The sequence below is a fragment of the Hypanus sabinus genome, chromosome 11, assembly GCF_030144855.1.
Source record: "Hypanus sabinus isolate sHypSab1 chromosome 11, sHypSab1.hap1, whole genome shotgun sequence".
Taxonomy (NCBI): Eukaryota; Metazoa; Chordata; class Chondrichthyes; order Myliobatiformes; family Dasyatidae; genus Hypanus; species Hypanus sabinus.
In genome coordinates this window covers 11604579-11616007 of record NC_082716.1, presented here as the reverse complement: position 1 = coordinate 11616007, position 11429 = coordinate 11604579, and the positions used below count along the sequence as shown (strand labels likewise).

The 11429-nt window shown below is 43.2% G+C and overlaps 1 long non-coding RNA gene across 3 annotated transcripts; it reads right to left on the bottom strand.

The window, feature by feature from the left end:
- Nucleotides 1-320: 320 nt before the first annotated feature.
- LOC132401690 (uncharacterized) lies at nucleotides 321-10077 on the bottom strand. 3 transcript variants are annotated; one of them, XR_009514670.1, is made up of 2 exons: nucleotides 9847-10077; nucleotides 321-7961 (listed from the first exon to the last, which is right to left on the bottom strand). It is a non-coding gene; the product is annotated as an uncharacterized LOC132401690 (long non-coding RNA). The 3 variants fall into 3 exon arrangements; XR_009514669.1 differs by having other exon boundaries at nucleotides 321-6607; XR_009514671.1 differs by having other exon boundaries at nucleotides 9858-10077.
- Nucleotides 10078-11429: the final 1352 nt, after the last annotated feature.

Sequence of the window (11429 nt, the reverse complement as noted above, 5' to 3'; positions counted from 1 at the left end):
TTTTAATTTATTGCACTGTACTGCTGCAGCATAGCAGTAAAACTTCATAAAATATCTCAGTGATAATAAGCCTGATTCTGATTCTAAACAAATTCCAACTCTCTGGCTTGCTCTCCCTTTAATGAATGGCAACAGGCATCTTTTATTGTTCTGTTCTGGCCCTTTTATGACTAAGAGGAAATGTGTTGACAATGAATCTGTCCATTAGCAAGGGTGGGAAAAGGAAAAGGGCAGGGCCTGATCATCAATCACTGAATGAAAACAACGTGTAGTAGTTTTCAACAAGTGGGAATCAAGTTTTCAAAATAAACATCAGCAAATTCAAGGGCAGGCTCATTTTATTTAGATTCAGGCTCGTTTATTTATTACAAATACGTTGAAACATGCAACCAACAAAAACCTAAAGATGTGCTGGGGTAAATTCACAATTGTTGCCACACTTCCCGGTGCCAATACAGCATGGACACAATGCTTGGCAGAACAACATAGAACTTCCGTTAACATGGCAGTGTGCTTGGACGCAGTGGGCACTCCGGGTCCAATCAAAGGTGTATTTGTTCATCTTGTATATTCCTCTTGTGTTTGACAATCACTGCTGGATACTGAGAACATCAAGTACTGCAGGACTACGCCATCAGTGAGTCACTCAATAGTGATGGAGCTGGTCTTATTGCATACCATTGGTGTGTTGTCGCCTGGACGTTGCTGAATGAGTGATTGCCTTGGACATTTTTATTGTGTTCACAAGACCCTCTCAGACATTGGTAATGTAGAATGCTGCAAGCCCGGTTCACTGGCTCATTTTTAGACCGATGGTGAGAGAGCTGTGTTGCCTCAGCTGTTGCATAGACAAGGCCCACATGCCTCTGAGTTGCCTGCTGATGGTTGCCAGTGAAGGAGTCGTTGGAGCTGGCTCTGTGTGCAACTGGATTTTGTACAGTGTTGGGGGATAGCCCCTCCTGTAGATGCTCCCCTCAGTGTTCATTCAGTGCTGCTCTCCAGTGTTTGCTCAGTGCTGCCCTCTAGTGTTTGCTCTGTGCTGCCCTCTAGTATTCGCTTGGTGCTCCCCTCTGTGTTTGCTTGGTGCTGCTCTCCAGTGTTCGCTTGGTGCTGCTCTCTGGTGTTTGCTCAGTGCTGCCCCCAGCATTTGTTTGCTGGAACAGCAAGCTGGATCAGGACAACTCAGGGCTACGTTATTTTTTTCTCTCTTTGTAACTGTATTTTTTCCCTGAAATCGTAACCATATATGCTATATGTGCTACATCCTACTTACAATGTGATGAGTGCTGCTGGGAATGTTTTACAGTTGGTCCTGGAGGAAAACAGTTTGATTTGGCTATAGCCATGCATAGTGATAATTAAACTTGAAACTTGACATTTGAGACAGAACACACCAATAACACCAAAACAAGCAGAATTCCATCCTCCCATCCACCAGCCATGCACACAAACACACACACAGTCCCTGTCCTTAAACCATTACCCATCACTTGATCTTTAATTCTCCACTCCAAAACCAATGTCTCCATGTCTCCAAAACCATGGTCTCCAAAACCATCTCTACGAATTAAAATAAACAATTATGTCTGAGCTATGACCTTGACAGAGGCCATAGCATGATGACATCTTGACTGATTTGATTTAATTCAAATAACTTCAAATACTTTACTACCACAATGTTGTGTTGACCTTTAACCTACTCTAACCCTCCCACATAGCCCTACATTTTTCTATCATCCATATGCCTAAGAGTCTCTTAAATTCCTCTAATACAGCTGCCTCTACCACCACCCCGACAGGGCATTCTACACACCCACCACTCTGTGTGAAAAACTCAACTACCTCAGTAACCTCACATTTAAGTGGATGGAAATTCAAGACGGCGCTGACCCCTCATTTTGTGCGATGTACTCCACTTAAGTCCTACCACTCCCTTCCACCTGACAACCTCCCCACACCGAATTTTCTAGCTGCTCTTCATCCAGCCATTTATCAGCAGAGAGTAAAAACTCATCTCTCTGTGTTCTGAGAAACTCTCACAAAATGCTGGTGGAACTCAAAAGGTCAGGCTTCAATTATGGAGGGGAATAAGTTGAGCTTTTGAGCCAAAATCTTCATCAGGACTGGAAAGGAAAGGTGGAAGCAGCTACAATAATAAGGTGGGTAGTGGAGGAGCACAGGTGACAGGTGATACCAGGTGGGGGGGGGGGAGGTGGTTGGGCGGAAGCAATGGGGGGGGATGAAGGAAGAAACTGGGAGGTGACAAGTGGAAGAAAAAGGTATCTGTTTGAAGAGGACAGTGGACCATGGAAGAAAGGAAATGAAGTGGGAAGAGGAAGAGGTGGGAGGAGTGTCTGGGTGATGGACATTTTGAGAGGGTGAGGAAAGAGGAAAGAGGAGGGGAACCAGAGGGAGGTGATGGGCATTTAAGAGTCTTTTAAATGCCCCTAAAGTATCTCCCTCTACCACAGCACATTGGAACTTGTGTTCGTGCTGAAAAAGGCAGGGAAGGAGTAGGAGAAACACAAAGCTTTGCTTCTTTTAGGAGCTCACTGCCATCGCTATTCACGCTCCAGGAAAAATAAATCTGCAGACCTCCCTCGTGTTTAGGTAACCTCGACTGGACTCAGTACTCAAGGTGCACTGTGAACATGGCTCAATACAATTGGAACTTGACATCTTCTGCCTTCTGAGTAAATTTCACCTACCAATTGAGTTATCTGCTCAAAGAATTGCATCAATTCCCAAGTCACAACTGATTGTCTCTGAACTCGTCAAGCTCTCCTTATAGCTTTTCCTCTCTGAACACATCCTGAGTGAATCCTCCAGAGCTTTCTTATTCCACACTGTGGATGCCACTTACACTAACAGGTCTGTAATTACTTTTGAGACTTTATAATCTATATTCCATGCCACAGGCCCGGCCTCTGAATTTATCGAGCTTCTAAAATATTAAACCAGAAACTTGCTCCTTTCTTGTAGATTTCCTGTGAGGATTCACAGATGGATCTCACCTTGTTCAGATGTTCAATCTTAATGTGTAACTTCTAAACACTGCACTTTCACCGAAGGCAGCTAATATCATAAACCCTTCTACCAATGACATGGTCTAAATGAAGGCAGGAACTCTCTGCCGGCTGCCAGCCGTGAATTCATAAAGAATAACTGATCGACATCCAGCTGCCCTTATCTCTCAAAGCACTTCACTGAGAGAAGGCAAGGGAGATTAAATGATAAAGTCAGAAAAGTTACATGAGAAGCTCTAGCTAACAAATCAAAGAAAAGCTGCAGAGGCTCAGGGTGGCATACTAGCATTGTGGTTAGCAGAACCCTTTACAGTACCAGTGACCCAGGTTCAGTTCCCATCACTGCCTGTAAGGATTTTGTATGTTCTCCCTGTGACAGTGTGGGCTTACTCCCACAGTCCAAAGACATAGTGGTTAGTAGGTTAATTGGTCATTGAAAATTGACTCGTGACTAGGTTCGAGTTAAATCAAGGGATTGCTTGGCTACATGGCTCGAAGAGCCAGAAAGGCCTATTCCACGCTGTATCAGCTGGAAGTTCAGAATGGCACCATAGTGTAGCAGTTAGCATAACGTTATTACAATGCCAGTGGCCCTAGGGCTCAATTGTCACCACTGCCTTTAAGGAGTATGTACATTCTCCCCATAACTATGTGGGTTTCCTCTGAGTGCTCTGGTTTACTCCCAGAGCACTCAGACAAATGGATGAGGAGGTTAATTGATCACTTGGGTGTAAATGAACAGAATGGACTTATTGGGCTGCAAAGGCCTGTATCTCTAAATAAGAAATCTGAAACTAAATTCTGGTTAAGTTAAACTTACAGTACCTAACTTTCTCTCTCTGCTGTTCTACTCACTATTTTTGATATAATCATTCTAAACTTTTAGATCAAAATTCTTTGACTCAAAGAATTCTGCATTCCATTACTATTTTTCCCCTGTGCACTAATGTGCTGAAATCATCTGTATGGATGGCATGCTGTTTCACTGAACCTTGATACGTCAGAATCAGGTTTAATATCACTGGCATATACCATGAAATTTGCTGTATTGTGGCAGCAGTGGTGTGTAATACATAATCATTTAAGAAGACTATAAATTACAATTGGAAATATGTGTGTGAATGGGTATGTGTGTACGCACACATATTTTTTTTGCATATATAATTGTGTGTGTGTGCATGTGTGTGTAAGTTTCTGACGTGTTGAGTGTGTGTCTTCAGGATCCTGTACCTCCTCTTTGATGGTAACAATAAAAAGATGGCATGTTACTGGTGATGGGGTCCTCAATGACTTACACTGGCTTTCTGGAGCATTGCCTTTTAAGGATGTCCTCGATGCTGGGGAGGCTACTGCCCATGCTGGAGCTGGCAGCTTGCAATTTTCTGCAGCTTTATCTGATCTGTGTGAGAATAGTAAACCGATTTACCAATTTACTTCCAATTTTAAATCCAGAATTAACTTAGTTCTTTTTGCTGCTTAAATAAAGCAATTATTAGAACAAGATTAAGGTCAAAGTTAAAAAGTTTGAAGTAAGTTTATGATCAAAGTACAGATATGTCATCATATAGCACCCTGAGATTTATATTCTTGTGGGCATTCACAGTAGAACAGAAAAATACAAAAGACTCATTTAAAAAGTACACACGAAGACTGACAAACATCTGTGCAAAAGAAGACCAACCAATCAATCGATAAGTAAATAATACTGAGTTGTAGAGTCCTTGAAAATGAGTGCATAGGTTGTGGAGTCAGTTCAGAGTTGAGGTGACCGAAGTTATCCACACTGATTCAGGTGTCTGATGGTTGAAGGGAAAAAATTGTTCCTGAACCTGGTGCTGTGGATCCCAAGGCTCCTCTACTTCCTTCCTGATGGCAGCAGCAAAAGGAGAGCATAGGCTGGATGGTGGGGATCCTTGGAGACAGATGCTGCTTTCTTGTGGTAGTGCTCCTTGTAGAATGGGCTCAGTGGTGGGGACGGCCTTTCCTGTGATGGACTGGGCTATTTCCACCACATTGTGAAGCTGTACTTTATCTCCTCCATCGAATATACAATGGTACAGGACAAGAATGGGCCCTTCAGCCCACATTACTTTGCCTATTCCTTTCATCTGTCCAAGTCCTTCTGCAGCCTTCTTCCTTCCTTCACACAACCTGCAACTCCACCTATCTTCATATTGGCTGCAAATTTCGCCAGAGAGCCATCAATTCCATCACCCAAATCATCAACATACAATGTCCCTGCACCGACCCCTGCGGAACACTACTAGTCCTTGACTGCCAACCAGAAAAGGCTCTCTTTATACCAGTCTTTGCCTCCTGCCAATCAGCCAATGCTCTATCCATGCTAGTATCTTTCCTGTAATACCATGGACTCTTGTTAAGCAACCTCCGGTATGGCACCTTGTTGAAGGTCTTCTAAAAATCCAAGTACACAACATCCACCGCTTCTCCTTTGTCTATCCTGCGTGTTATTGCCTCAAAGAATTCTAGCAGATTTGTCAGGTAAAATTTCCCTTGAAGGAAACCATGCTGAATTAGGCCTATTTTACCATGTGGCTCCAAGTACACCAAAACACATATCCTTAACAATCAAATCCAGCATCTTCCCATCTGCTGAAGTCAGACTAACTGGCCTATCATTTCCTTTCTTTTGATGGAGCTACACCTGATGGTTGTAAACCTTCCCTGTGTTTAAGAGCCAATTCACAACTCGTAGAACCCTGCATCACACTATGTGGGATACAGTTATTTTTGCCGGGTTTTTGAGTGTATTTGCAGTCAAATGGACAATCACACTGAAGAGGCTGTTGGGAATAGCCATTCAGAGCTAATCAAATGCTTATTCAGCTATTGGAAGCGACGCCATTTAAACTCTATTCAAAATCAGTTGGTGCTACTAGGCACTAATCACTGATTCATTGCTGCACCGAATTGCCAAATTTGTTCTGTTCTGCCAACCACTTCAGCACTTTAAAAGAGCTGACAGCCTCATCTCCTGCTAAAATGCCCCATGGCCGCTGGTCTTTGATTGCCTGCCACACTGCACAGACACACAGCACAATCATTGCTTCACGGGCGATTGGGCTCCTGCATTAGACTTGATGCTGTGTTGCAAAAACTAAGTCAGTTTACCCAGAGGCAGAGGCTGGAGATGGGGAGAGAAAGAGCTGGCGTTAATTTCCTCTCTGTACAGTCTTGCGAAAAGGGAGGGGTAACCTCAAAATCAGAATCGGGTTTATTATCAGCGTCTTAAACAATGTGAATTTTGTTGTCTTGTGGCAGCATAAGAACATAGCATGTTAGTATAGAGGTTAGCACAACGCTTCACAGTACCAGAAACCCGGGTTCAATTTCAGATCAGGTTGCCTTGTGCTGGGTCAGCTGAAGATGGAGGCAATCCAGCTTCTTTTCCAGGGAGTGAACACCGGAGACCAGCACCATTGGGAGAATTGGTTTTCGGGGTCTGCCCCCAACTCCACCCGGATTCCAGCACACCCATGGCATGACTGCTCTCTCCCACATCGCCTCCAGTGCCTCCTGTTACAGGTGACGCTGTGGCATGAGGCCCTGGTCTGTACATCCTAGGGAAGGAGAATCAAAGCATCAGTATTTTGTCTTACCAATGTTCAGCAGGGTCTTGCGAGTACAGTAAAAGTGTTTGCACCTTTCATGTTGCAGTGTTTCTCTCTGGGAGTGCTTGTGTTCATACAGGCCCTTGTTCACTTGTTATCCCTTCAGTTGACCTTCAGTTGATGCTGGAAGTGTGGTGACACCTGTGGATTGTTCTACACAACCTCAGGGATTTGGTTATTGCAAACAATGTATTTCACTGTATTCTTCAATGTGCATGTGACAAATAAAGCTAATCTTTCATCTCTCTCCATACAAGGCTGTGCTACAATCAGTCTGCTCTCCACTGTACATCTAAAGAAACTTGCTGGAGCCTTTGTGACAGACCAAAGCTCTTCAAACTCCTAACAAAGCACAGCTGCTGGTTTCTTCATGATTGCATCAATGTGCTGGACCCAGGACAGATCCTCTGAGATGTTGACTACTAGGGAATTGAAACTGCTTACCCTTTCCACCACTGATCCCTCAATGAAAATGGATCTCCCTCATCTTGCTAACTGGATGCTCCTTCTAATCTTCAGAATGAAGACTGATGGTAGTTTCCTCAAAACAAAGTGAACTGCCAATGCTTGTGCAAAAAGGGTAATGTCCTGCCATTATTATAACATCTCAGATGGCCTGCCCTGGGCAGAGCACGTAGATGTATTGATGAACAAGGCATGCAAAAACCTCTACTTTCCTAATAGTTGAAGGTGATTTGGCATCTCACCGATTATTCAGTCATGATGAAATGATGGAGCAGACTTGATGGGCCAGATCTTGTGGTCTTATGTTAAAAGTATCCCTAAAATCAGGTTTATAATTACAGAATATGTCATCAAATGTGTTGTTTTTCAGCAAAACAATACATAAAAATTTGCTATAAGTCACAATAAGAAATACATTAAAAATCAAATAAGTAGTGCAAAAAAGGAGCAAAATAGTGAGGTAGTGTACATGGATGATTCAGAAATCTGATGGTGGAGGGGAAGAAGATGGTCCTGAAACATTGAGTGTGTGTCTTCAGACTCTTGTACCTCCTCCCTGATGGTAGTAATGCAAAGAGGGCATGTCCTGGGTGATGCCTTCCTGATGCTGTGTTTTTTGAAGATGTTCTCAATGGTGAGGAGGCAAGTTCTCATGATACAGCTGACTGAGTTTACAAGCACCTGCAACGTCTTTCAATCTCGTGCTTCTGTGCCAGGCCATGATGCTCCCCATTGCCTGGTATGCTAATTTCAATGCAACATGCTGTAGAGAGCAGTGGGTATCGCATTTCCCATCACAGACTAATCCCTCCATACCGTTGATAGTATCGACAGTGCCCTGTATTAAGAAGACAGAAGCTATCATTGAAACTCCGCCATGGATGTTTGCAAGCCAGCTGAGAAAGGAAGAGGGTTGGACATGGGGCTAGTATCCCCATCTCCCCCAAAGAAAAACCCAGATCTATAGAAAGGCCATCAGTAGCTCCAAAGACCTCATCCCTGGAAGAGGAAGGATCTTCATGTCAATGACATATGAAGGTGTGTGGTGAAAGTGGAAGTCACAAGGCCAATGAAACAGGATTGTGAACTTCGTTGAGCTGCTGTCAGAAACCTATGGCCCAGTAGGGGTGATGGGCTTAAGGAGAAGAGGAATCTATCATTAAGCATCCCCACCATTCGGGTCATGCCCTCTTCTCACTGCTACCATTGAGCAGGAGGTACAGAAACCAGAAGTCCTACTGGTTCCCAGGTTCAGGGACTGATACTTTTATACAACCACCAATTTCTCAAATTGACCTGCTCAATTCTAACTGTACTTCAGCAATGGTACACTACATTCCACCTCTTGTACTACCATGGACTTGACTCGGCGCTTTTGCAAAAAGTCTCATTGTGCACAATGTTTTTCTTCATTCTCTTGTGTAACTGAATTCTAACTTATGTTCTGTGGGTTGCGTGAATCTATGTGCCTGAAATACTGCTGGAAGCAAGGTTTCCAATGTACCTGTACATCTCTGTACTTGAGTTTTAGATAATTAACTTGACTGGACGTCCTGATCTTCTCCAACTTATTCCCCTCCCAGATCATCTCCGTGCCAACCGGAGTGCAAACTGTGCAAATACTAAACAAAATTAAATGATAATAATAAATAAATAAGCGATATATTTTGAGATGCAAGCATGAGGAAATCTGTGCTCTCCTCCCCCTTTCTTTCTCCCTTGGCTTCCCGTCCCATGATGCTTTCCCTTCTCCAGCTCTGTTACCCTTTTGCCAATCACTTTTCTAGCTCTCAGCTTCACCCCTCCCCCTCCGGTCTTCTCCTATCATTTTGGATTTCCCCCCTTCCCCTCCTACTTTAAAATCTCTTGCTATCTTTTCTTTCAGTTAGTCCTGACGAAGGGTCTCGGCCCGAAATGTCAACTGTACTTCTTCCTATAGATGCTGCCTGGTTTGTTGCGTTCCACCAGCATTTTGTGTGTGTTGCTTGAATATATTTTGAAAACATGAGATGAAGAGTCCCTGAAAGAGAGTTCATAGGTTGTTGGAACATTTCAATGATGGGGCAAGTGAAGTTGAGTGAAGTTATCCCCTGTCATTCAAGAGCCTGATGGTTGATAGTTCAGACTGTGGTGCAGTTGAACCCCAGTCACTGGCACTATAAAGCATTATGCTAACCACTACACTACTGTGACACTGTCTACCCTGGGGAAAACTATCTGATTGTCTCCCCTATCAATGGTTCTCTTCAATTCATGAATGTCTAACTTTATCCTTATTCTAACTAACATAAACCTCAGGTCCCCCACAACCTCCAACAATCCCAGAAACAACTCAAGTTCTTCCAAACTCTCTTTATAGGTCATACTCCCAATCCAAGGTAATTTAATGGTCCTCTTCTGTATCTTTTCCAAAGCTTGCATATCCTTCCTGTAATGGGGCAACCAGAATATAGAACATAGGACATCACAGCACAGTTCAGGTCCTTCAGCCCATGATGACCTTCTTACCGACTCCTAGATCAACTCATCCTTTCCCACATACATCACCCTCCGTTCTTACTCATCCATATATCCATCTAAAAGTTTCTAAAATGCCCCTAATGAATCTGCCTCTACCACCAACCTGGCAGGGCTTCCAGAATCTGTGTAACAAAAAACAGACATGCAATCCTCTAAGTGCAGACTAATCAAAAGTTTATAGAAGTCTGTTTGTGGTATCTTACCAAGAACTCACCAACACAACACCATTCATCACATTGTCACAAGTGATTCCGCAGATGCTGGAAATCTTCACAAAATACTGGAGGAATTCGGAATGTCAAGCAGCATCTGTGGAGGAGAATAAACAATTGACGTGTTGGGCCAAGACCCTTTCAGGATCCGCTGAGAAGCTGCCTGACCCGCTGAGATTCTCTGCCATTTTCTGTGTGTTGCTTCACTACACTGAAAAGTAATCTATTGTCTGCAAAGCACTTAAGTATGTGCTTAAGATTACTCATTATTTAAATATATCATCCGTTTTAAGTGGTCATGTTTATTATTGTCACAGATGTGCAAACACAGGAAATGAAAGCCATGAAAGCTAGCTTCATGCAACAACAGCCAAGTACAAGGTTAAACATCAACTTATATTAACAAAAATTTAAAATAACTGATGTGTGCAGAATTAACAACAAAATAATCATAACAACATTAATGCAAGATTGAAAGAGAAGGAGAGAATAGTCCAAGATATTGGAGCTTTTGGAATCCTAAGGTGTGGATCTTCAGGGTCCTGTACTCTTGCCTGATGGCAGCATCGATCCCTGGATGGTATGGATGCTGCCATCCTGAGACACTACATGTTCAAGATGTCCTTTAATAGATGGAAGATCTGTAACCCTGCTGGAACTTTCCGAGTCCTCCACTCTCTTGTGTTCTTGTGCATTGGAGTTTCTTGTCTCTTTAGCTCTGCTGCACGTACAGTCAGTGGCCACCTTATTAAGTACCTCCTATTATAAGACCTTTAGACCATAAGATATAGGATCAGCATTAAGCCATTTGGCCCATTGAGTCTGCTCCACCATTTCATTATGGCTGATCCAATTTTCCTCTCAGCCCCAGTCTTCTTCCTTCTCCCTATATCCCTTCATGCCCTGACCAATCAAGAATCTATCAACCTCTGTCTTAAATATGTATAAAGACACCTTCCAAAGCTGTCTGTGGCAAAAAATTCTACAGATTTACCACTTTCTGGCTAAAAAAATTCCTCCTCATCTCTGTTCAAAAAAGATGGCCCTCTATTTTAAGGCTGAGTCCGCTGCTCTTAGACACTCGCAGCCCAGGAAATATCCTCTCCACATCCACTCTATCAAGGCCTTTCACCATTTGATAGGTTTCAATGAGGTCACCTCAAATTCTTCTAAATTCCAGTGAACACAGGCCCAGAGCCATCAAACGCACTTCATATGACCAACCATTCAACCCTGAAATCATTTTTCTGATCCTCCTTTGAACCCTGTCCAAGGGGTCCAAACCTGCTCGCAATACTCTGTGATGCCTCACCAGTGCTTTATACGTCACACTTGCCAATCTGCAACTGTGCTGCAAGTTCATCTACCTTATTCTGTATACCGCACACATTTAAATACACCACCTTCAGTACTGTGTTCACCCTTTTCGATTTTGTCCCCCTTTTACATTACAAATCATCCTGTTGACTGTAGTTTTGCCCTATCAACAGTCTCTCTTCACTACTCATTGCCTCTGTTTGCTAAGCAGCTACCTCATCTTCAGAACTATTATCTGCCTTTCCTACGATGCTTCT